The sequence below is a fragment of the Palaemon carinicauda genome, chromosome 28 (assembly GCF_036898095.1).
Source record: "Palaemon carinicauda isolate YSFRI2023 chromosome 28, ASM3689809v2, whole genome shotgun sequence".
In the NCBI taxonomy this organism is placed as follows: domain Eukaryota; kingdom Metazoa; phylum Arthropoda; class Malacostraca; order Decapoda; family Palaemonidae; genus Palaemon; species Palaemon carinicauda.
The window spans coordinates 4,225,959-4,252,313 of NC_090752.1; the positions used below are offsets into that span (position 1 = coordinate 4,225,959).

The 26,355-nt window shown below is 44.4% G+C and overlaps 4 long non-coding RNA genes across 11 annotated transcripts in view; 3 read left to right on the top strand and 1 right to left on the bottom strand.

Moving 5' to 3' along the window:
• Positions 1 to 26,355, bottom strand: part of LOC137621428 (uncharacterized) — a 337,042-nt gene that overhangs the window by 242,520 nt on the left and 68,167 nt on the right. The gene's annotated exons all lie outside the window — the stretch shown is intronic.
• LOC137621427 (uncharacterized) overlaps positions 1 to 26,355 on the top strand; it is a 315,539-nt gene that overhangs the window by 89,587 nt on the left and 199,597 nt on the right. The window lies entirely within an intron of this gene.
• LOC137621429 (uncharacterized) lies at positions 12,306 to 14,214 on the top strand. The gene is made up of 3 exons (XR_011040228.1): positions 12,306 to 13,006; positions 13,788 to 13,937; positions 14,075 to 14,214. It is a non-coding gene; the product is annotated as an uncharacterized lncRNA (long non-coding RNA).
• On the top strand, positions 16,378 to 25,735 carry LOC137621430 (uncharacterized). Its single transcript, XR_011040229.1, has 3 exons — positions 16,378 to 17,744; positions 18,534 to 18,683; positions 25,601 to 25,735. It is a non-coding gene; the product is annotated as an uncharacterized lncRNA (long non-coding RNA).

A 26,355-nucleotide genomic window follows, 5' to 3' on the forward strand; every position in this document is an offset into this window, starting at 1 on the left:
CAATAATAATCTGTTCCTCTAAATAGCATCATCATGACAACCGTAAATTGTGCTTGATAATAAATAAAACCCGATATCTTTACTTATGTGAAATTCTTTTCAGGAACAGGTAAATTGGGAATGCTAAAATACAGTTCAAGAGCAGGAAATGCATTGCTATAGGTGGTGAGGTTTGTTCCCACAGGAGCCACTCTCTCAATGGTCTATGTATCACGACAGGAATTCATCTGCTAGACTGTGGAAGTAGAACATGGTGAGTAGAAATATGTTTTTGTAAATATTGACTATTTTGTAACTACTACAGCCATAGTTTTGAATCCTCATCTGTATGGAGCGTAATGAGTAATATATACTATTTCAATCACTCGTATAATCAAGAACACTAACTTACAGCTTGCATGGTTTTGTGGGAAGACTACACATGCTGCATTAGAGGAAGTTTCTTTGCCTGGTATATATAATGCAAAACTAGGATGGTAACTGGATGGAGATGCATGGTGGGGAAAAGGAACAGTGAATAATTGCCAAGTACATAATGGAAATATCTTTACAGGCAGGAATGCAATAAGTAAGCATATTTTAGTTTATAACCAACTGACTTTTTTAAATGGGCCGATAGTTATAAAACAAATTACAAACACTTTAGATTTTGTTGCAACTTCGTAAGATATATTTACAAGTTTATTTTAATTTTTAGTAACTGGTAGAAAATTTTCAAAAAACTTTGTTTCACCTTTATTCATTTTGTACAATTTCATCAATGTTGCTCTTCATGTGATGCCCCCCCACACTACAGACCACTTACACACTACTGCTCTTTCCAGGACACTTGGATGCTGTGCCTCATTTACGGACTCTGCATTGGGTACTATGCCGTGGTAACCTGTCCTCTTCAGGAGTCTATGATGGACCACTGCTCCCATTTTCAAGACAATCTGCCCTCTTCAGTACTTCTTTGACTGCATTTCTTCAAGATATCAAACTGTGAACTGGTCTTTCACCACCACTACATCAGAACTCTATACTCGGGACTATGACATTATCATCTTCATTACACATCCCATGCTTTACACCCAGCTTTTCAGGACTTTGCTAGGTCTCCTCATCTTGCACTTCAAGATTGTGCTCTTCTATGCCGCCTCCTCCTCGTCTTCCAGACTCTCTGCTTCCTTTCTCTTTAGGACTTGTGCTTGGCTATGCTGCTAAGTGTCCTCATCTTGCCCTTCAAGACTTTGCTCTTCTATGCCTCCTCCTCATCTTCAAGACTCCCTCTGCTTCCTTTCCCTTTAAAACTTGTGCTCGGCTATGCTGCTAAGTCTCCTCATCTTGCACTTCAAGACTGTGCTCTTCTAATCCTCGTCTTCAAGACTCCCTCTGCTTCCTTTCCCTTTAGGATTTGTGCTCGGCTATACTGCTCCTCTTCATCGCTAAGTTTGGATTACTGCTCTGTTTCTCTTTGGGAATCGTTGCGCTTTCTTCTATTCTCGACTGCTGTCAGGGTTGCTCTCCTCCCATTCCACTTTAGGACTCCTTCACTTTCTTCTACATCGCCACATCTTTACGACTGCTGTCAGGATTGCTCTGCACCCTTACTTTTTAAGTCTCATCCACAGTCTTGTCTACTCAGTATGTTCAGCTGTGTGCTCTTTTACCCTTCTTGTCTCCTCTCCAGGACTGTATGCTTTGCTCCCTTTCTCTTCAGGGTACATGCACGGAAATACTTCTCTTCAACGCTATATCCAGCTCTGTCAAGATGGCACTCCTCCCATTCACTTTGGTCATGCTCTCATCATTATCAGAACACACACTCCTCCCTTTCTTTTTAGCACTCGTGCATGGTTATGTCTACTCCTCTTGAAAACAACTTCCCAGCCTTTTCAGGATTACACTAGTTCCATTCTTTTTCTTCTTCTTCATCTCCTCTCCAGAATTTTGTGCTCTGCTATGAATTCTCTGCTCTCTTTCTGTTTAGGATTGTGCCTAGCTGTCACTCATCGGCAACACTACGACCAGTTCTTGCTCCTGTTTTCTTTAGAACGCCTTGCCATTGCCACTTGTACAGGATTCTTCTTCTACACCTCCTTTCCAGGTCTCTTATTCTGCTTTCATCCCATTCTGCACTCCTCATCTTCCAGATTTCTATTGCAACATGTCTCTATAAACTAGGGACTGGGCTATGTTTCCTTCTCTATTGTCTGACTTTGTCAGGATTGCTGCCCACCTCCCGTGCTTTCCTCATCTTTTGGACTCTCTTTGCTCCCTTCCTCTTTGGAATTTTTTCCTCGGCTATATCTCCTTCTCTTTATCACTCTGTTCAGCTGCTCTCATCTTAAGACACTGTGCTACGGTTCAAACTTGCGCTCTAAATACATTTCTATGTTCTGCTCTGTTAAGTTGATTTGCTCGCTATCAGCCTTTTGAGGATTCTATGTGCTGCCTGATCACCTCCTATCGCAGACTTTGTGCTCTGCTACATTTCTTTATCTTCAGGACACTTTATCTTTGCTCAGTTGCTACCTCTTACGGACTGTATGCTCTGGCCCCCTCCTTCTTGTTGCGGTTTGCTTCACCACCTCTGCTCTTTGGGATACTGTGTTGGGCAAGGGTTGACACTTCTTCATTCTCCTGTATTTTCCCCCACTAGATCTTGGAATTTTGGCCTCATGTTAATTCCTCTCTCTGCATTGATGGTATACACATCTATTGAAATTTTAGGTGCGGTTCTTGATAGCATCTTTAATTTTGCAAAACTCATTGTTTGTTTCTTCTTCAATTGCACAAAATATTTGCTTATAGTCATAGTCATTTTAAAAGTTATACTGATCAATCTATTCTGTAATGCTCTAATTTTTTCATACTAACTTGTTTTGAGTAGTTCCTCCTGTCTGGTATTCATCTGCAGACTCATTTAGTTGGACAAGAACTTCTAGCCTATTAAATTATTCCTGATCTTGATGTTAATATCTAGCACACTAATTAATTTATTTCTTTATGCATGTTGCATAAATGTTTTCATATTTCTGACCATCCTTTGCATTTGGATCTTTCTATTTTCGTGTTAAGTCTTGCCTTCATCATACAGAAAGACAAGATACCTCAGTTATTCTAGAAGTTACATTACAGCTGTGACCAATTGTGGAATGATAGTCTTAAACATTAGTTGAATTGGTTAAACTCAAGAAGTTCAAATTTGCAGCGAGTGTTGAACAGGCTGACATGAATAGTCTTCATAATTTGACTTATCACCTATTTGAGTGCCATTACTAATTTAAAGATATTTTATATTCTTCATTAATGGCTTCTCATACTTTTTCCTGTCCTCACTGTGCTATTTTTCCCCATTAGGACCCTTGGGCTATAGCATGCTGATTTAACAACTATGGTTGTAACATACCTAGCAGTAATAATCTGTTTTAAATATAAAACTTACCCGCTGGTTATATAAAAGAGCTGAAGTCCCTGACGCCAGGGCAGAAAATTCAAATCTCGCGCTATCGAAGATACGCCAGGTGTACCAACCGCACCCTAGCGGTAGAACAGGTGGAACTACACACCAACTTCAGTTCTTCTCTCTGCCGTCATAGCTGACTGACATACAGAAGTTCGCTCTCGTGTTTTTACTCTCTTGGGAAGTTGTTTGGTGATGTACAACGTTCTTTTTTGAGTTTAAGCTATCGTTGATTAATTTTCCTTGGTTCTTATCTTGAAATCTTTTTGTTTGAGATTTTCTTTATTGTTTTTTCCCTTACTTTTTGCTTGTCGGTCTCTCACGTTAACTTTAAAATGGCCGACTCCTCCCCTGCTCAGCGTAGGTGTGTTAGTGAGGGTTGTCGTACACGACTTCCTAATGGATCTATTGATCCTCATTCTATTTGTGTAAAATGTAGGGGTAAATTTTGTTCATTAGATGATAGGTGTAATGAGTGTCTTTCCTTAACTAATGATGATTTTGGTACTTACGATCGTTATGTTAGGAGATTAGAGAGAGATAGACTTAGGCGTAGTTCTTCCCGATCTGTGGATAGAACCTTACCTAATTTACCTGTTCCTAATCCTGTTCCTTCCCCTGTGGTGGTAGATCAGGAACCTACTATGAAGGACATGTTTACTGCTATTTTGTCTCTTGGTGAGAAAGTTGAGTCCTTAGCAGCCGATAGAAATACTATCTTTTCAGAGTTAAAGGTATTGAAAAACCGTGATCCTATCGGAACTGTGGAAAGTGTTTCAGTGTCTGATGTGGTACCGAAGAATCGTGACTCTCTCGGTGTTGTGACAAGTGTTGATAATGTGGTTAGTGTTGCGGAAGGTGCGTCGACTCGAGTGTCTGATGTGGTACCGAAGAATCGTGACTCTCTCGGTGTTGTGACAAGTGTTGATAATGTGTTTAGTGTTGCGGAGGGTGCGTCGGCATGATCTTGTCGTTCACCTAGCCTTAGACCTCTTTCGAGCTCTCGAACCCATGGGAGAAGTAATGTCGAACGGCTTAAGGGAACGAGAAGCATCATCAATCGTGCAGACGTCCCCTCGAACGTTCCTGTTGCCGTAGCTCAGGTCGTTCACCCTCATCGTAGGAAAGGGGAGGTTCATACGTTATCCCCGTCTTCCGATGAAGGGTCGGGGAGTGAGATCTGGCGGCGAGCGTCGAGACCGCTTAAACGCTCCCATGTTGATTCACAGCGTCGGGAATCGCCTGTGCGGCCAGGATGTAGTTCGTGGGGTTCACCGGAACGTTTCCGTTCTCCCAGCGCTTGCACTCCGGCCAAACGTTCGGATCACCGTGTTCGTGCGGATATGATTCCTTCCGATTCGGACCTTGTAACTATTCATGCACCTCCTCTTCCATCGGATTGGCTTTCTTCCCCTGAAATGCGTGGTGACATTAGTGCGAATCTTCCTTCTAGGAGTTCTGTTGATCCGAAATGGACTGCGCTTTTGTCTATGAAGGAACAACTCTCGTCGTTGATGGATTCTTATCAACGAGGTGTTGGCGTTGTGTCTGGGCGTTCGATGTCAGACCAGTTATCGCACAAACGTTCGATGGTATATGGCCTTGACGAGTTATCACTTAGGCGGTCTCCCATTCACAGTGTTCAACGCCAGGTTGATTTTGATGAGTCGCGTCAGAGAGTTTTGGTTGACCAGTTTGCGTTTTCTGGTCGCGGGGAAGAGCGTCGGCGTCGACAAGTGGACGAAACGCGGCAACAATTTGAAGTAGTGGATCGCCAGCGGCAACAACTTTTGGACGCGGCGCGTCAAAACATTGGTTTACAGCGGCGACATCCTGACTCCTTTGATCGCTCGCAGCAACAGTCCTCGGACTTTACGCGACCTCGCGGCGATCTTCAACAGTTACCTTCTGATTTCAAGCGTTCTTCTGTTCAACAACAGTTGAATTCTAAGCGGTCTAAGCAGTTGTTGGTTGAGGATGATCGTCTACATGTCCGTGTTTCGCATCAATCTACTTCTACTTCTCCCCATCAAATTGACTCAGATGTTGGCCTTGACAGGCAGTCCCATCCAGACGTTGTTCCTTCGGTTCAGGCTGCAGCTGTTGCTGCACTGCCAGAAGACGAACCAGAGGAAAAGTCGGATGAGGATAATCCTATTGAGGAAGTCTCTGAGAATGAGGAGGAGAAGCATTATCAGCATGCTGTGGACCTTCGCAAGTTTATGCTTATTTTGACTGGAATTTTCCCGGATTCTTTTACCCCTGTGGCCCCTCGTTCTCCGCCTTCTGAATTCATCTTAGGTAAAGCTACTAAGGTTCCAGTTTACACCAAGATGGTTCTTTCTCGATCTTCTAAGCGGGCCTTGAAGTTAATGGGTTCTTAGTTGGACTCCAAGAAAGCTTTTGGCAAGACGGCCTTTGCCTTTCCTCCCGCTAGGTTAGCCTCTAAATCTAGTGTGTGGTATGAGACTGGTGAAGTGTTGGGCTTGAGTTTTCCTTCTTCTGCACAAGGGGATTTTTCAAGTTTGGTAGATGCTTCTCGTCGTCTTGCCTTAAGGAAGACGAAGATTTGGTGGTCCATTCCAGAGTTCGACCATTTGCTTAAAGGTCTTTTCAGGGCCTTCGAAGTTTTTAATTTTTTGGACTGGGCTTTGGGGGCTTTGAGTAAGAGGGTCTCTGATATGACGGAAACGGACACTAGTGGTTTGGTTCATTTGATGTCCTGCTTGGACAAAGGTGTGAGAGATGGCTCCAACGAACTTGCTGCCTTGTTTACAGCTGGAATTCTCAAGAAAAGGGCCACGATGTGCTCCTTCCTCTCCGCAGGAGTGTCTCCCTATCAGAAGACAGGCCTTCTTTTCGCACCTTTGTCTAATTCTTTATTTCCTCAGGAATTAGTGGGCGAGGTGGCTACTGCTCTCACTCAGAAGGCCACACATGACTTAGTTACTCATTCGACTAGGAAAGTTTTGCCTCCGTCATTCTCCTCTCGAAAACCTAAGGAATCTTCTTCTGGGTTTCGTCCTCAGTCCTTTCGTGGGAAGCCCTCTGGGAGAGGCTCTTTTAAACCAGAAGGAAGGAAACCTAGAGGCAGAGGGGGCAAGTCCGGCCGAGGTAAAGTCTGACTGCCCTCTCCTTCAGACAGCAGTGGGGGCCAGGTTGACTCACTTTTGGGAGGCTTGGGAGAGGAATGGAGCGGACCCCTGGTCCGTCCAGGTGTTAAAGGAAGGCTACAAGATCCCCTTCCTGACCAATCCTCCTTTAGTCACAGATCCAGTGGATCTTTCGCCCAAATACAGAGAGGGTCCCAAGAAACAAGCCATGCTTCTACAGATGTCTCTTTTATTAGAGAAACGAGCAATAGAGGAAGTGCAAGATGTTACGTCTCCGGGGTTTTACAACCGCCTTTTCCTAGTACCCAAGAGTTCCGGGGGGTGGAGACCGGTTCTGGACGTAAGTGTGCTCAATGGTTACGTCCAAAACTCGACGTTCACCATGGAGACTCAGAAAACAGTTCTGGCAGCTGTGAGGAAGGACGATTGGATGGTCTCTTTAGATCTTCAGGATGCCTATTTCCACCTTCCGATTCATCCCAGCTGCAGACGTTATGAGGTTCATGGACGGAAACAAGGTCTTCCAGTTCAGGGCTCTTTGTTTCGGACTTTGCACGGCTCCTCTATTGTTCACCAAGATCATGCTGAACGTGGCAAGCATGCTGCATTCGAGGGGAATCAGGGCCTCTCTGTATCTGGACGATTGGCTGATAAGAGCCTCCTCAGCCGATTGTTGTTTGAAGGACCTCAAGATGACTTTGGATCTCTCCAGAGAACTGGGTCTCCTGGTGAGCTCGAAAAAATCACAACTCATTCCATCCCAGGAGATTCTTTATTTGGGGATGGAGATTCACAGTCGGAGTTTTCGGGCTTTTCCGTCGTCGGTGAGAATCCAAGCAGCCCTCCTAAAAGTACAAACGTTCCTGAAGAGAGATCTTTGCTCCGTCAGAGATTGGATGAGCCTTCTGGGGACTCTCTCGTCGTTAGAGAAGTTCGTGACCCTGGGGAAGTTGTTCTTGCGTCCTCTTCAGTTTCATCTCAACCGCCATTGGAAGAAAGGGGACAGCCTCGACAGGGATTGCATTCCCATCTCGACTTCCATCAAGTCTCATCTTCAATGGTGGAACAACGAGCCCAGACTGAAAGAAGGCTTGTCTTTACTTCAGAGGAACCCAAACCTCGTGTTGTGTTGCGACGCCTCCAACTCGGGGTGGGGAGCCACTCTAGAGAAGCAGGAACTTTCGGGGACTTGGACGGTAGAGCAAACCTCTCTCCACATCAATCAAAAAGAGCTTTTAGCTATTCATCTGGCTCTCATCGGCTTCGAAAAGCAGATCAGGGGCAAGGTAGTCCAAGTCAATTCGGACAGCACGACAGCTCTGGCCTATATTGCGAAACAAGGCGGGACCCACTCTTGGCCTCTGTTCGAGATTGCAAGACTGCTCCTCATCTGGGCGGAGGAAAGGAAGGTGACTCTTTTGACGCGGTTCATCCAGGGAGTCAACAATGTGAGCGCAGACAGACTCAGCAGGAAAGGTCAGGTTCTCTCCACAGAATGGATTCTGCACCCGGACATCTGCAAGAGTCTGTGGCGGTTATGGGGTCGACCTCTCGTGGATCTCTTTGCCACCGCGAAGACCAAACGACTAGAGTGTTACTGCTCTCCGGTTCCAGATCCCGAAGCTTTTCACATAGACGCTTTTCTGATGAACTGGTCACACATGGAGGTTTATGCCTTTCCTCCGTTCAAGATCCTTTACAAAGTGATTCAGAAGTTCGTTTCACACGAGGAGACCAGAATGACACTGATAGCTCCGTTCTGGCCGTCAAGGAGCTGGTTTCCAGAGGTACTGGAATGGATGGTGGATGTCCCGAGAAGCCTTCCCATGAGACCCGATCTTCTCAGACAACCTCACTTGGCCCGAAATCATCAAAACCTCCGAGCTCTACGTCTGACTGCCTTCAGACTATCGAAAAGCTCGCTAGAGCTAGAGGATTTTCGAAGAAGGCAGCCAAGGCAATTGCAAGGGCAAGAAGGTCTTCAACCATCAAGGTGTATCAGTCCAAGTGGGAGTTGTTCAGGGAATGGTGTAGAACTAACGCGATTTCCTCTTCCAGTACATCGCTTTCCCAAATAGCAGATTTTTTCTTGGACCTTAAAACTAAGCATAACTTCTCGTCATCAACTATTAAAGGTTACAGGAGTATGTTGGCGACGGTTTTTCGACACAGGAACCTAGACCTTTCTGATAATAAGGATCTACGAGATTTACTTAGGTCTTTTGATACGACCAAGATGATTCAAACGGCTCCCATCGCCTGGAATTTGGATGTTGTCCTTAAATTTCTCATGAGTGACAGATTTGAGCCTTTACACTCGGCTTCATTTAAGGACTTAACCTTGAAAACCCTTTTTCTAGTTACCCTCGCCACTGCGAAAAGAGTTAGTGAAGTTCACGCTTTAAGCAAGAACATTGGTTTTCGGAATGGGAAAGCCATTTGTTCTTTGCAACTGGGGTTTCTGGCCAAGAACGAAAACCCTTCTCGACCATGGCCCAAATCCTTCGAGATTTCTAACCTTTCGGATTTGGCTGGCGATGAATTGGAAAGGGTTCTCTGTCCAGTTAGAGCTCTACGGTGTTATGTGGACAGAACTAAGAATCTGAGAGGTAACTCAGACGCTCTGTGGTGTGCAGTTCGGAAACCCTCGATGCCCATGTCCAAGAATGCCTTGTCTTTTTTCGTTAGATTGTTGATTCGAGAAGCTCATGCTCAGTGTGATGAGTCGGATCAGAGGCTCCTCAAAGTCAAGACACATGAAGTCAGAGCGGTAGCGACTTCAGTGGCCTTTAAACAGAACCGTTCTCTGCAAAGTCTGATGGATACAACATTTTGGAGAAGTAAGTCTGTTTTTGCATCCCATTATTTGAAGAATGTTCAGACTCGCTATGAGGACCTTTTTACGTTGGGTCCTTTTATAGCTGCTAATGCGATAGTAGGTGAATGATCTACCACTACGTTCCCTTTTTTCCTAATACCCCTTTTCTATCTCTTGGAACTCGTTTTTTATGGTTGTTTGTGGAGATTGGGCGTCAGTCTTCCGCAATCTTTGATTTGGCTAGGTGGTCAATTTGTTCCTTGAGTGCACCCGGAACAAGGGTATTGGTTGAGGTCCTGTCATGTTATAGGTGTTTGTACCGTTTGACAGCTCCTAGAGATTTTCAGCCCGAGTGGATTACTGGATCTCTTAAGGATAGCGGACGAAATGAGGCAGAGTATCATTGCTGTCAGCTTCCTTATCAGGTGAGAACTGCTTAAGTTTATTGTATGTAACCCTTAAGTGAATTTTCTGTATGTAGCTGTCTCTGACCCGCCACCAAGGGGTGTCAATCAGCTCTTTTATATAACCAGCGGGTAAGTTTTATATTTAAAAATGATATTTTCATAATAAAATAAATTTTTGAATATACTTACCCGCTGGTTATATAAATTTAACACCCTCCCTCCTCCCCTCTAGAGACTACCTATGGTATGGCTATGAGGCATGGAAGAACTGGAGTTGGTGTGTAGTTCCACCTGTTCTACCGCTAGGGTGCGGTTGGTACACCTGGCGTATCTTCGATAGCGCGAGATTTGAATTTTCTGCCCTGGCGTCAGGGACTTCAGCTCTTTTATATAACCAGCGGGTAAGTATATTCAAAAATTTATTTTATTATGAAAATATCATTTCCTCTAAATAGCATCATAATGACAACTGTAAATTGTGCTTGATAATAAATAAAACCCGATATCTTTACTTGTGTGAAATTCTTTTCAGGAACAGATAAATTGGGAATGCTAAAATACAGTTCAAGAGCAGGAAATGCATTGCTATAGGTGGCGAGATTTTTTCCCACAGGAGCCACTCTCTCAATGGTCTATGTATCATGACAAAAATACATCTGCTAGACTGTGGAAGTAGAACATGGTGAGTAGAAATATGTTTTTGTAAATATTGACTATTTTGTAACTACTACAGCCATAGTTTTGAATCATCTGTATGGAGCGTAATGAGTAATATATACTATTTCAATCACTCGTATAATCAAGAACACTAACTTACAGCTTGCATGGTTTTGTGGGAAGACTACACATGCTGCATTAGAGGAATTTTCTCTGCCTGGTATATATAATGCAAAACTAGGAAGGTAACTGGATGGAGATGCATGGTGGGGAAAAGGAACAGTGAATAATTGCCAAGTACATAATGGAAATATCTTTACAGGTAAGAATGCAATAATTAAGCATATTTTAGTTTATAACCAACTGACTTTTTTAAATGTGCCGAGTTAATAAAACAAATTACAACCACTTTAGATTTATTGTTGCAACTTCGTAAGCTATATTTACAAGTTTATTTTAATTTTTAGTAACTGGTAGAAAATCTTAAGTATTTCAAAAAACTTTGTTTCACCTTTATTCATTTTGTACAATTTCATCAATGTTGCTGCTCTTCATGTGATGCCCCCCACACTACAGACCACTTACATACTACTGCTCTTTCCAGGACACTTTGATACTGTGCCTCATTTAAGGACTCTGCATTGGGTACTCTGCCGTGGTAACCTGTCCTCTTCAGGAGTCTATGATGGCCCACTGCTCCCGTTTTTGAGACAAACTGCCCTCTTCAGTACTTCTTTGACTGCCTTTCTTCAAGATATCAAACTTTGAACTGATCTTTCACCACCACGACATCAGAATTCCATACTCCGGACTACGACATTATCTTCAGTACACATCCCATGCTTAACACCCAGCTTTTCAGGACTTTGCTAGGTCTCCTCATCTTGCACTTCAAGATTGTGCTCTTCTATGCCGCCGCCTCCTCGTCTTCAAGACTCTCTGCTTCCTTTCCCTTTAGGATTTGTGCTCGGCTATGCTGCTAGGTCTCCTCATCTTGCACTACAAGACTGTGTTCTTCTATGCCGCCGCCTCCTCGTCTTCAAGACTCTCTGCTTCCTTTCCCTTTAGGATTTGTGCTCGGGTATGCTGCCAAGTCTCCTAATCTTGCACTTCAAGACTGTGCTCTTCAATTCCTCGTCTTCAAGACTCCTTTGCTTCCTTTCCCTTTAGGATTTGTGCTCGGCTTTACTAGGTCTCCTCATCTTGCACTTCGAGACTGTGCTCTTATATGCCTCCTCCTCCTCATCTTCAAGAGTCCCTCTGCTTCCTTTCCCTTTAGGATTTGTTCTCGGCTATGCTGCTAGGTCTCCTCATCTTGCACTTCAAGACTGTGCTCTTCTATGCCTCCTCCTGGTCTTCAACACTCACTCTGCTTCCTTTCCCTTTAGGATTTGTGCTCGGCTATGCTGCTAAGTCTCCTCATCTTGCACTTCAAGACTGTGCTCTTCTATGCCTCCTCCTCATCTTCAAGACTCCCTCTGCTTCCTTTCCCTTTAAAACTTGTGTTCGGCTAAGCTGCTAGGTCTCCTCATCTTGCACTTCAAGACTTTGCTCTTCTATTCCTGGTCTTCAAGACTCCCTCTGCTTCCTTTCCCTTTAGGATTTGTTCTCAGCTATGCTGCTAGGTCTCCTCATCTTGCACTTCAAGACTGTGCTCTTCTATGCCTCCTCCTCATCTTCAAGACTCCCTCTGCTTCCTTTCCCTTTAAAACTTGTGTTCGGCTATGCTGCTAGGTCTCCTCCTCTTGCACTTCAAGACTCTGCTCTTCTATTTTCAAGACTCCCTCTGCTTCTTTTCCCTTTAGGATTTGTTCTCGGCTATGCTAGGTCTCCTCATCTTGCACTTCAAGACTGTGCTCTTCTATGCCTCCTCTTCCTCGCCTTGCCATTGCCACTTCTACAGGATTCTTCTTCTACACCTCCTTTCCAGGTCTCTTATTCTGCTTTCATCCCGTTCTGCACTCCTCATCTTTATCTTCCAGATTTCTATTGCACCATTTTTCTATAAACTAGGGACTGGGCTATGTTTCCTTCTCTATTTGACTTCGTCAGGATTGCTGCCCACCTCCAGTGCTTTCCTCATCTTTTGGAACTATCTTTGCTCCCTTCCTCTATGGAATTTTTTCCTCGGCTATATCTGCTTCTCTTTATCACTCTGTTCAGCTGCTCTCATCTTAAGACACTGTGCTACGGTTCAAACTTGCGCTCTAAATACATTTCTATGTTCTGCTCTGTTAAGTTGATTTGCTCGCTATCAGCCTTTTGAGGATTCTATGTGCTGCCTGATCACCTCCTATCGCAGACTTTGTGCTCTGCTACATTTCTTCATCTTCAGGACACTTTATCTTTGCTCAGTTGCTACCTCTTAAGGACTGTATGCTCTGCTGGCCCCCTCCTTGTTGTTGCGGTTTACTTCACCACCTCTGCTCTTTGGGATACTGTGTTGGGCAAGGGTTGACACTTCTTTATTCTCCTGTATTTTCCCCCACTAGATCTTGGAATTTTGGGCTCATGTTAATTCCTCTCTCTGCATTGATGGTATACACATCTATTGAAATTTTAGGTGCGGTTCTTGATAGCATCTTTAATTTTGCAAAACTCATTTAGTTTGTTTCTTCTTCAATTGCACAAAATAATTGCTTATAGTCATTTTAAAACTTATGCTGATCAATCTATTCTGTAATGTTCTAATTTTTTCATACTAACTTGTTTTGAGTAGTTTCTCCTGTCTGGTATTCATCTGCAGACTCATTTAGTTGAACAAGAACTTCTAGCCTATTAAGTTATTCTTGATCTTGATGTTAATATCTAGCACACTAATTAATTTATTTCTTTATGCATGTTGCATAAATTTTTTCATAATTCTGACCATCCTTTGCATTTGGATCTTTCTATTTTCGTGTTAAGTCTTGCTTTCTCCATCATACAGAAAGACAAGATACCTCAGTTATTCTAGAAGTTACATTATAGCTGTGACCAATTGTGGAATGATAGTCTTAAACCTTAGTTGAATTGGTTAAACTCAAGAATTTCAAATTTGCAGCGAGTGTTGAACAGACTGACATGAATAGTCTTCATAATTTGACTTATCACCTATTTGAGTGCCATTACTAATTTAAAGATTAATTTCTTCATTAATGGCTTCTCATACTTTTTCTTGTCCTCATTGTGCTATTTTTCCCCATTAGGACCCTTGGGCTATAGCATGCTGATTTAACAACTATGGTTGTAACATACCTAGCAATAATAATCTGTTCCTCTAAATAGCATCATCATGACAACCGTAAATTGTGCTTGATAATAAATAAAACCCGATATCTTTACTTATGTGAAATTCTTTTCAGGAACAGATAAATTGGGAATGCCAAAATACAGTTCAAGAGCAGGAAATGCATTGCTATAGGTGGCGAGGTTTGTTCCAACAGGAGCCACTCTCTCAATGGTCTATGTATCACGACAGGAATTCATCCGCTAGACTGTGGAAGTAGAACATGGTGAGTAGAAATATGTTTTTGTAAATATTGACTATTTTGTAACTACTGCAGCCATAGTTTTGAATCATCTGTATGGAGCGTAATGAGTAATATATACTATTTCAATCACTCGTATAATCAAGAACACTAACTTACAGCTTGCATGGTTTTGTGGGAAGACTACACATGCTGCATTAGAGGAAGTTTCTCTGCCTGGTATATAAATGTAAAACTAGGATGGTAACTGGATGGAGATGCATGGTGGGGAAAAGGAACAGTGAATAATTGCCAAGTACATAATGGAAATCTTTATAGGCAAGAATGCAATAGTTATATGATTTTAGTTTACAACCAACTGACTTTTTTAAATGTGCCGACAGTTATAAAACAAATTACAACCACTTTAGATTTATTGTTGCAACTTCATAAGATATATTTACAAGTTTATTTTGATTTTTAGTAACTGGTAGAAAATCTTAAAAAAACTTTGTTTCACCTTTATTCATTTTGCACAATTTCAACAATGTTGCTCTTCATGTGATGCCCCCTACACTACAGACCACTTATACACTACTGCTCTTTCCAGGACACTTGGATGCTGTGCCTCATTTACGGACTCTGCATTGGGTACTACTGTATGCTGTGGTAACCTGTCCTCTTCAGGAGTCTATGATGGCCCACTGCTCCCGTTTTCAAGACAAACTGCCCTCTTCAGTACTTCTTTGACTGCATTTCTTCAAGATATCAAACTGTGAACTGGTCTTTCACCACCACTACATCAGAATTCCATACTCGAGACCATGACATTATCATCTTCAGTACACACCCCATGCTTTACACCCAGCTTTTCAGGACTTTGCTAGGTCTCCTCATCTTGCACTTCAAGATTGTGCTCTTCTATGCCGCCGCCTCCTCGTCTTCAAGACACTCTGCTTCCTTTCCCTTTCAAACTTGTGCTCGGCTATGCTGCTAGGTCTCCTCATCTTGCACTTCAAGACTGTGTTCTTCTATGCCGCCTCCTCCTCCTCGTCTTCAATACTCTCTGCTTCCTTTCTCTTTAGGATTTGTACTCGGCTATGCAGCAAAGTCTCCTCATCTTGCACTTCAAGACTGTGCTCTTCTATGCCTCCTCCTCATCTTCAAGACTCCCTCTGCTTCCTTTCCCTTTCGAACTTGTGCTCGGCTATGCTGCTAGGTCTCCTCATCTTGCACTTCAAGACTGTGTTCTTCTATGCCGCCTCCTCCTCCTCGTCTTCAATACTCTCTGCTTCCTTTCTCTTTAGGATTTGTACTCGGCTATGCAGCAAAGTCTCCTCATCTTGCACTTCAAGACTGTGCTCTTCTATTCCTCGTCTTCAAGACTCCCTCTGCTTCCTTTCCCTTTAGGATTTGTACTCGGCTATGCTGCAAAGTCTCCTCATCTTGCACTTCAAGACTGTGCTCTTCTATTCCTCGTCTTCAAGACTCCCTCTGCTTCCTTTCCCTTTAGGATTTGTTCTCAGCTATGCTGCTAGGTCTCCGTATCTTGCTCTTCAAGACTGTGCTCTTCTATGCCTCCTCCTCCTCGTCTTCAAGACTCCCTCTGCTTCCTTTCCTTTTAGGATTTGTTCTCAGCTATGCTGCTAGGTCTCCTCATCTTGCTCTTCAAGACTGTGCTCTTCTATGCCTTCTCCTCCTCCTCCTCCTCCTCGTCTTCAAGACTCCCTCTGCTTCCTTTCCCTTTAGGATTTGTACTCGGCTATGCAGCAAAGTCTCCTCATCTTGCACTTCAAGACTGTGCTCTTCTATTCCTCGTATTCAAGACTTCCTCTGCTTCCTTTCCCTTTAGGATTTGTTCTCAGCTATGTTGCTAGGTCTCCTCATCTTGCACTTCAAGACTGTGCTCTTCTATGCCTTCTCCTCCTCCTCCTCGTCTTCAAGACTCCCTCTGCTTCCTTTCCCTTTAGGATTTGTACTCGGCTATGCTGCAAAGTCTCCTCATCTTGCACTTCAAGACTGTGCTCTTTTATTCCTCGTCTTCAAGACTCCCTCTGCTTCCTTTCCCTTTAGGATTTGTACTCGGCTATGCAGCAAAGTCTTCTCATCTTGCACTTCAAGACTGTGCTCTTCTATTCCTCGTCTTCAAGACTCCCTCTGCTTCCTTTCCCTTTAGGATTTGTTCTCAGCTATGCTGCTAGGTCTCCTCATCTTGCACTTCAAGACTGTGCTCTTCTATGCCTCCTCCTCATCTTCAAGACTCCCTCTGCTTCCTTTCCCTTTAGGATTTGTACTCGGCTATGCAGCAAAGTCTTCTCATCTTGCACTTCAAGACTGTGCTCTTCTATTCCTCGTCTTCAAGACTCCCTCTGCTTCCTTTCCCTTTAGGATTTGTTCTCAGCTATGCTGCTAGGTCTCCTCATCTTGCACTTCAAGACTGTGCTCTTCTATTCCTCGTCTTCAACACTTCAAGACTGTGCTCTTCTATTCCTCGTCTTCAAGACTCCCTCTGCTTCCTTTCCCTTTAGGATTTGTGCTCGGCTATACTGCTCCTCTTCATCGCTAAGTTTGGATTGCTGCTCTGTTTCTCTTTGGGAATCGTTGCGCTTTCTTCTATTCTCGACTGCTGTCAGGGTTGCTCTCCTCTCATTCCACTTTAGGACTCCTTCACTTTCTTCTACATCGCCACATCTTTACAACTGCTGTCAGGATTGCTGCGCACCCTTACTTTTTAAGTCTCATCCACAGTCTTGTCTACTCAGTATGTTCAGCTGTGTGCTCTTTTACCCTTCTTGTCTCCTCTCCAGGACTGTATGCTTTGCTCACTTTCTCTTCAGGGTACATGCACGGAAATACTTCTCTTCAATGCTATATTCAGCTGTCAAGATGGCACTCCTCCCATTCACTTTGGTTATGCTCTCATCATCATCAGAACACACACTCCTCCCTTTCTTTTTAGCACTCGTGCATGGTTATGTCTACTCCTCTTGAAAACAACTTCCCAGCCTTTTCAGGATTACACTAGTTCCATTCTTTTTCTTCTTCTTCATCTCCTCTCCAGAATTTTGTGCTCTGCTATGAATTCTCTGCTCCCTTTCTGTTTAAGATTGTGCCTGGCTGTCACTCATCGGCAACACTACGACCACTTCTTGCTCCTGTTTTCTTTAGAACGCCTTGCCATTGCCACTTCTACAGGATTCTTCTTCTACACCTCATTTCCAGGTCTCTTATTCTGCTTTCATCCCGTTATGCACTCCTCATCTTCCAGATTTCTATTGCACCATTTTTCTATAAACTAGGGACTGGGCTATGTTTCCTTCTCTATTGTCTGACTTTGTCAGGATTGCTGCCCACCTCCCATGCTTTCCTCATCTTTTGGAACTCTCTTTGCTCCCTTTCTCTTTGGAATTTTTTCCTCGGCTATATCTCCTTCTCTTTATCACTCTGTTCAGCTGCCCTCATCTTAAGACACTGTGCTACAGTTCAAACTTGCGCTCTAAATACATTTCTATGTTCTGCTCTGTTAAGTTGATTTGCTTGCTATCAGCCTTTTGAGGATTCTATGTGCTTCCTGATCACCTCCTATCGCAGACTTTGTGCTCTGCTACATTTCTGCATCTTCAGGACACTTTATCTTTGCCCAGTTGCTACCTCTAACGGACTGTATGCTCTGCTGGCCCCCTCCTTGTTGTTGCGGTTTGCTTCACCACCTCTGCTCTTTGGGATACTGTGTTGGGAAAGGGTTGACACTTCTTCATTCTCCTGTATTTTCCCCCACTAGATCTTGGAATTTTGGGCTCATGTTAATTCCTCTCTCTGCATTGATGGTATACACATCTATTGAAATTTTAGGTGCGATTCTTGATAGCATCTTTAATTTTGCAAAACTTATTTAGTTTGTTTCTTCTTCAATTGCACAAAATAATTGCTTATAGTCATTTTAAAAACTTATGCTGATCAGTCTATTCTGTAATGTTCTAATTTTTTCATACTAACTTGTTTTGAGTAGTTTCTCCTGTCTGGTATTCATCTGCAGACTCATTTAGTTGGACAAGAACTTTTAGCCTATTAAGTTATTCCTGATCTTGATGTTAGTATCTAGCACACTAATTAATTTATTTCTTTATTGCATGTTGCAAAAATTTTTTCATAATTCTGACCATCCTTTGCATTTGGATCTTTCTATTTTCGTGTTAAGTCTTGCCTTCTCCATCATACAGAAAGACAAGATACCTCAGTTATTCTAGAAGTTACATTACAGCTGTGAACAATTGTGGAATGATAGTCTTAAACATTAGTTGAATTGGTTAAACTCGAGAAGTTCAAATTTGCAGCGAGTGTTGAACAGGCTGACATGAATAGTCTTCATAATTTGACTTATCACCTATTTGAGTGCCATTACTAATTTAAAGGTATTTTATATTCTTCATTAATGGCTTCTCATACTTTTTCCTGTCCTCACTGTGCTATTTTTCCCCATTAGGACCCTTGGGCTATAGCATGCCGATTTAACAACTATGGTTGTAACATACCTAGCAATAATAATCTGTTCCTCTAAATAGCATCATCATGACAACCGTAAATTGTGCTTGATAATAAATAAAATAAAACCCGATTTTACTTATGTGAAATTCTTTTCAGGAACAGATAAATTGGGAATGCCAAAATACAGTTCAAGAGCAGGAAATGCATTGCTATAGGTGGCGAGGTTTGTTCCCTCAGGAGCCACACTCTCAATGGTCTATGTATCACGACAGGAATTCATCTGCTAGACTGTGGAAGTAGAACATGGTGAGTAGAAATATGTTTTTTCAATATTAAACTTACCCGATAATCATGTAGCTGTCAACTCCGTTGCCCGACAGAATTCTACGGGAGGGATACGCCAGCTATCACTATACTAGAAGGGGGTGTACTCACCAGCGCCACCTGTGGCCAGGTACTACAGTACTTCTTGTTGACACCTCCTCAATTTTTCCTCTGTCGTGCTTCCGGCAAGACGTTCTGGGATACGCTTATAATCTTGGAGTATTGTTCACGGCTTTTGGTGAAGTATTTCTCTCAGATTTCGGCTGTCGCTATACTGGAAAACTTCTATATTAGCTTAGATAGCTTTTATTTAGTTCTGTTTAATGGTTAACGATCTTTTTGCTTGATTTGGAATCCCCCTTGACTAACTCTTTGATTCAAGATGTCTGACCTTTCACAAGCCCCACCCCATAGACGATGTAGGTCTTGTAATAGGCGTATTCCGAAGGCCTCGGTAGATCCTCACACCGCTTGTTCTGACTGTAGGGAAAGACCCTGTCAGTTGGAAGATCGATGTGAGGAATGCGCCGGTCTTTCGGAACTTGAATTTGTTCGATTCCTGAAATATTCAACCAAGTTAGAGAGAGAGAGAGTTAGGAGGAGTTCTTCTCGCTCTTCCCTTTTTTCCTCACCTCATGATCCTCAACCTTTTCCTCCCCCTGTAGTGGCTACCCCCGAACCTACTATTAGTACTCAACCTGATATGTCTGTTGTTTTGCGTGCCATTCAGGCTTTGGGTGACAAAGTGGAATCGGTGGTCAGTGATCATAAGTCTCTTATGGCAGAAGTCAAAGAACTTAAGGTCAAAAGTGCAGTGAGAGGTGATAGTGCCAGTGCTGTGACAAGTGCTAGTGTCAGTGCGGTGCCAAGTGCTAGTGTCAGTGTCAGTGTGGTGCGTGAGGGTACTTCTGTGCGTGCCAGTCGTCCTCCCAGTCCGGGACCTCTTGCAAGCTCCCAAGCCCAGGGGAGAAGCAATGTCGAAGGGCAAAAGGGTTCGGCAGGCCTTGATCGGCGCACAGAAGTATCCTCGGTGGTTGCGGGCGTGTCTTACAGAGACAGTCACTCCCACCCGCAGACGATTGAGCCCGTCTTTTACTCGTCTGCTGAAGCTATGTCAGGGAGAAAACGCTGGACTCAGGTCTCAAGACCTCTCAAACGCAAAGTCCAGACCTCAAGAGCTCTACAGCCTGGTTGCAGTCATTGGATTAGCTCTGACTCTCCGCAGTCATCAAGTGACTGCACTCCTCCTAAGAGGGGTAAGGTGATGCCGCAACAGACCTCATCTTCTGTTAAGGCTTTGCCTCAGCAGACCTTAGCGTCTGTCGACCCCAAGTTGACTTTGCTGCAGTCCATGCAGTCACAGCTTGCGGTCTTAATGCGTGAGTGTCAGGCTGAGAAGGTTACGCCTCCTCCTGCGATCGCTCCGCCTAACCGCAGTCCAGTCTGCCAGGCGTACGAAGTTGAGGCTCCTCAGGATACCTTACCACGTACTGAGTTGCCAGTTTCCAGCGGTGTGCAGCAACCTCCGCCTTCCTTAAGGCAACCTCAGCAATGGGAGCAGGAAGCTTATGCCTTACTTCCTCCGCTTCCGCTTGCGGTTCCACCAGCGAGGCAACAATCTCTTGAGGTACGACAACCTCTTCCATCCATGAGGCAGCCACCTCAGCACTCGCTGCAGCGACCTCAACCCTCCTCAATGCGAGAACCTCAACACCTTAGCCTAGCACCTCAGGAACCTCTACTCGCGAGACAAGAACTGCGTTCTGCGCAGCCGCTACCTCAACTCTCGCAGCTCACACCTCAGGAACCTCAACTCGTTCCTCAGGAACCTGCTACTGCGCATCCGCAACCCTTACAGCAAGCGCAACTCTTGAGACAAGACACTCATGCCAGGAGTCAGCCACCTCAACCCATGCGCCTACCTTCCTCTACTCTTCCTTTCCAGTCTTTGCAGCCTGAACCTCAGGTTTTAACTCAGCAACAGAGACTTGAGGATGAAACCACAAGCGTTTATGTACCCGCTTGTGCTGATTCTGCTGTTCAGCATACCACTGTTACATTACCTCTCACTTCGCTACACTCTGGTGATGAGGTTTCTGAGGAGGAAGCTGCGCACTTGGATCCCTCATCAGACGTGGAAGAAACCAAGTCTTCTCCTCTACCCATTGACTTTCGTAAGGTCCTGGCTCTTTTCAGAGAGGTATACCCGGACCATTTTATCTCTGCTACCCCCCGCTCTCCTCCATCTGAGTTTTCGCTGGGCATGCAGCCTGTTAAGTCAACTTATACTAAGCTCGTCTTTGCTAGGTCCTCTAAGAGAGCTTTAAGAATTTTAGGGGAGTGGTTGCAGTCTAAACAGCAACTAGGGAAGACTTCCTTTATGTTCCCACCTACTAAGCTCACTTCTAAAGCGGGCGTATGGTATGCCACAGGAGAGGAACCAGGCTTGGGAGTACCTGCCTCTGCCCAGGCTGACTTCTCAAGTTTGGTCGACTCTCCTCGTAGAACAGCAATGAGGCGCTCTAAGGTTTGCTGGACCTTCTCCGATCTAGACCACTTCCTTAAGGGTGTTTTTCGGGCCTTTGAGATGTTCAATTTTCTAGACTGGTGCTTGGGGGCCCTTAGCAAGAAGACCTCCCCTGCGGACAAGGACTCAGCCATGCTTTTAATGTCCTGCATGGATAAAGCAATTAGGGATGGATCTGGCGAGCTTGCCTCAATGTTTGTGTCAGGAGTTCTTAAGAAAAGGGAGCAGCTTTGCACCTTTCTTTCTTCCAGCATCACACCTTGTCAAAGGTCTCAACTCCTTTTCGCTCCGCTCTCTAAGTTCTTGTTTCCCGAAGAGCTTATCAAGGACTTGTCTGCGGCCCTGATTCAAAAGGACACTCATGATCTTGTGGCCTCTTCAGCTCGTAAGACTTAAGGTTGCTCCCTCAGTCCCCAGGACTTATCGCACCCCAGTGGCTGATACTCCTGCTACGAGGTTTATTCCGCCCTTTCGTGGTAGAGCCCCCAGCCGAGGAAGCTCCCGTCCAGACTCTTCCAGGAGCAAGTCTAGGAGAGGTTCCAAGACTTCAAAAGGCAAACACTGACTCTCCTCCTCTCCAGACAGCAGTAGGAGCCAGACTCAAGATCTTCTGGCAAGCCTGGGAAAAGAGAGGTGCAGACGCCCAGTCTGTCAGGTGGCTGAGGGAGGGTTACAGGATACCATTCTGCCGCAAACCCCCTCTGACCACTTCTCCCATCAACCTCTCTCCCAACTACAAGGAAAAGGACAAGAGGCTAGCGTTGCACCAGGAGGTGTCGCTCCTGTTACAGAAGAAGGCAGTGGTTATAGTCCGGGACCATCAATCCCCGGGCTTCTACAACCGTCTCTTTCTGGTGGCCAAGAAGACAGGAGGTTGGAGACCGGTGCTGGACGTCAGCGCGCTCAATGCTTATGTCACCAAGCAGACGTTCACGATGGAGACGACGAAGTCGGTCCTAGCAGCGGTCAGGCAGGAGGACTGGATGGTCTCGTTGGATCTGAAAGATGCTTACTTTCACGTTCCTATTCATCCAGACTCCCAACCTTTCCTGAGATTCGTTTTTGGAAAGGTTGTGTACCAATTCCAAGCCCTGTGTTTTGGCCTAAGCACAGCTCCTATGGTGTTTACGCATCTGATGAGGAATATTGCAAAATTCCTCCACTTATCGGACATCAGAGCCTCCCTTTACTTAGACGACTGGCTGTTGAGAGCCTCCACGAGTCGTCGCTGTCTGGAGAGTCTCAACTGGACTTTAGACTTGATCAAGGAACTGGGTCTGTTAGTCAATTTAGAAAAGTCCCAGCTCATTCCCTCCCAATCCATTGTTTACCTGGGAATGGAGATTCGGAGTCAGGATTTTCGGGCTTTTCCATCGGCCCCAAGGATAAGCCAAGCCCTAGATTGCATCCTGAGCATGCTGAAGAGGAGCAGTTGCTCGGTGAGACAGTGGATGAGTCTCACAGGGACCCTTTCATCGTTAGCTCTGTTCGTCGAGCTAGGGAGACTCCTCCTCCGCCCTCTCCAATTCCATCTAGCAGCTCATTGGGACAAGGATTTGACGCTCGAAGCAGTCTCTATCCCGGTCACCAAAGAGATGAAGACCACTCTCTTGTGGTGGAAGACCAACCTCCTTCTCAAGGAGGGCCTATCGTTAGCGATTCAGACCCCCAATCTTCATCTCTTCTCGGATGCATCAGACTCGGGCTGGGGCGCGACCTTGAACGGTCAGGAATGCTCGGGAACGTGGAACAAGGAACAGGAAACGCTCCACATCAACTGCAAGGAGCTACTGGCAGTTCATTTGGCCCTATTGAACTTCAAGTCCCTCCTGCTAGGCAAAGTGGTGGAGGTGAACTCCGACAACACCACAGCCTTGGCTTACATCTCCAAGCAGGGAGGGACCCATTCGAGGAGCCTATACGAGATAGCAAGGGACCTCCTCATTTGGTCAAGAAGTCTAAACCTCACCCTAGTTACGAGGTTCATTCAGGGCAACATGAACGTCTCAGCAGATCGCCTAAGCAGAAAAGATCAGGTCATCCCCACGGAATGGACCCTTCACAAGAGCGTGTGCAACAGACTTTGGACCTTGTGGGGTCAGCCGACAATAGATCTGTTTGCCACCTCCATGACCAAGAGGCTTCCTTTGTACTGTTCCCCAGTTCCAGACCCAGCAGCAGTTCATGTGGATGCTTTTCTGCTGAATTGGTCCCATCTCGACCTTTACGCATTCCCACCGTTCAAGATCATAAACAAAGTCATTCAGAAGTTCATCTCGCACGAAGGGACACGGCTGACGCTGGTTGCTCCCCTTTGGCCTGCAAGAGAATGGTTCACAGAGGTACTACAATGGCTGGTCGACGTCCCCAGGACTCTCCCTCTAAGAGTGGACCTTCTACGTCAACCTCACGTAGACAAGTTGCACCCAAACCTCCACGCTCTTCGGCTGACTGCCTTCAGACTGTCGAAAGATTCGCTAGAGCTAGAGGCTTTTCGAAGGAGGCAGCCAGTGCGATTGCCAGAGCAAGGAGGGCATCCACTCGTAGAGTCTACCAATCCAAGTGGGAAGTCCTCCGGAGCTGGTGTAGAGCCAATGCAGTTTCCTCTACCAATACCTCTGTAACCCAAATAGCTGACTTCCTATTACATCTAAGGAATGAGAGATCCCTTTCAGCTCCTACGATTAAAGGGTACAGGAGTATGTTGGCTTCAGTTCTCCGCCACAGAGGTTTGGACCTTTCTTCCAACAAGGACCTTCAAGACATCCTTAAGTCTTTTGAGACTTCTAAAGAACGTCGTTTACCCACTCCAGGCTGGAATCTAGACGTAGTCTTAAGGTTCCTTATGTCACCTAGGTTCGAACCTCTCCAGTCAGCTTCCTTCAAGGACCTTACCCTCAAGACTCTTTTCCTCGTCTGCCTTGCAACAGCTAAAAGAGTCAGTGAGGTTCATGCCTTCAGCAAGAACATTGGGTTCACATCCGAATCTGCAACATGTTCTTTACAGCTCGGATTTTTAGCTAAGAATGAACTTCCTTCACGTCCTTGGCCTAGATCGTTTGAAATTCCTAGCCTTTCCAACATGGTAGGTAACGAGCTAGAAAGAGTTCTTTGCCCTGTCAGAGCTCTGAAATATTATCTTAATAGGTCAAAACCTATTCGAGGACAATCAGAAGCCTTATGGTGTGCAATCAAGAAACCTTCGATGCCCATGTCCAAAAACGGGGTTTCGTATTATATAAGGCTTCTGATTAGAGAAGCCCATTCTCACATGAAGGAGGAAGACCTTGCTTTGCTGAAGGTAAGGACCCACGAAGTGAGAGCCGTAGCCACTTCGATGGCCTTTAATAAGAACCGTTCTCTGCAGAGCATAATGGATGCAACTTATTGGAGGAGCAAGTCAGTGTTTGCATCATTTTATCTTAAAGATGTCCAGTCTCTTTACGAGAACTGCTACACCCTGGGACCATTCGTAGCAGCGAGTGCAGTAGTAGGTGAGGGCTCAGCCACTACATTCCCTTAATCCCATAACCTTTTTTAACCTTTCTCTTGAATGCTTTTATTGTTGTTTTTATGGTTGTTACGGTAGGCTAAGAAGCCTTCCGCATCCTTTTGATTTGGCGGGTGGTCAATTCATTCTTGAGAAGCGCCTGGGTTAGAGGTTGTGTAGAGGTCCTATAGTAGGGGTTGCAGCCCTATATACTTTAGCACCTTAGAGTTGATTCAGCCTCCTAAGAGGAACGCTGCGCTCAGTAAGGAAGACGAACTTAATAAAGGCAGAGTAACGGTTCAAGTCGACTTCCTTACCAGGTACTTATTATTTCATTGTTATTTTGAGATAACTGATTATATGAAATACGGGATACTTAGCTATCCTTTAGTCATGTACACTGGTTTTCACCCACCCCCCTGGGTGTGAATCAGCTACATGATTATCGGGTAAGTTTAATATTGAAAAATGTTATTTTCATTAGTAAAATAAATTTTTGAATATACTTACCCGATAATCATGATTTAATTGACCCTCCCTTCCTCCCCATAGAGAACCAGTGGACCGAGGAAAAATTGAGGAAGTGTCAACAAGAAGTACTGTAGTACCTGGCCACAGGTGGCGCTGGTGAGTACACCCCCTTCTAGTATAGTGATAGCTGGCGTATCCCTCCCGTAGAATTCTGTCGGGCAACGGAGTTGACAGCTACATGATTATCGGGTAAGTATATTCAAAAATTTATTTTACTAATGAAAATAACATTTTGTAAATATTGACTATTTTGTAACTACTACAGCCATAGTTTTGAATCATCTGTATGAAGCGTAATGAGTAATATATACTATTTCAATCACTCGTATAATCAAGAACATTAACTTGCAGCTTGCATGGTTTTGTGGGAATATTATACATGCTGCATTAGAAGAAGTTTCTCTGCCTGGTATATATAATGCAAAACTTGGATGGTAACTGGATGGAGATGCATGGTGGGGAAAAGGAACAGTGAATAATTGCCAAGTACATTCCATTATCTTTACAGGCAGGAATGCAACAAGTAAGCATATTTTAGTTTATAACCAACTGAATATTTTAAATGGGCCGATAGTTATAAAACAAATTACAACCACTAAGATTTATTGTTGCAACTTCGTAAGATGTAAATATATTTACAAGTTTATTTTAATTTTTAATAACTGGGAGAAAGAAAATCTTGTATTTCAAAAAACTTTGCTTCACCTTTATTCATTTTGTACAATTTCAACAATGTTGCTCTTCATGTGATGCACCCCACACTACAGACCACTTACACACTACTGCTCTTTCCAGGACACTTGGATGCTGTGCCTCATTTATGGACTCTGCATTGGGTACTATGCCGTGGTAACCTGCCCTCTTCAGGAGTCCTATTATGGCCCACTGCTCCCGTTTTTGAGACAATCTGCCCTCTTCAGTACTTCTTTGACTGCATTTCTTCAAGATATCAAACTGTGAACTGGTCTTTCACCACCACGACATCAGAATTCCATACTCGGGACTACGACATTATCTTCAGTACACATCCCATGCTTTACACCCAGCTTTTCAGGACTTTGCTAGGTCTCCTCATCTTGCACTTCAAGACTGTGCTCTTCTATGCC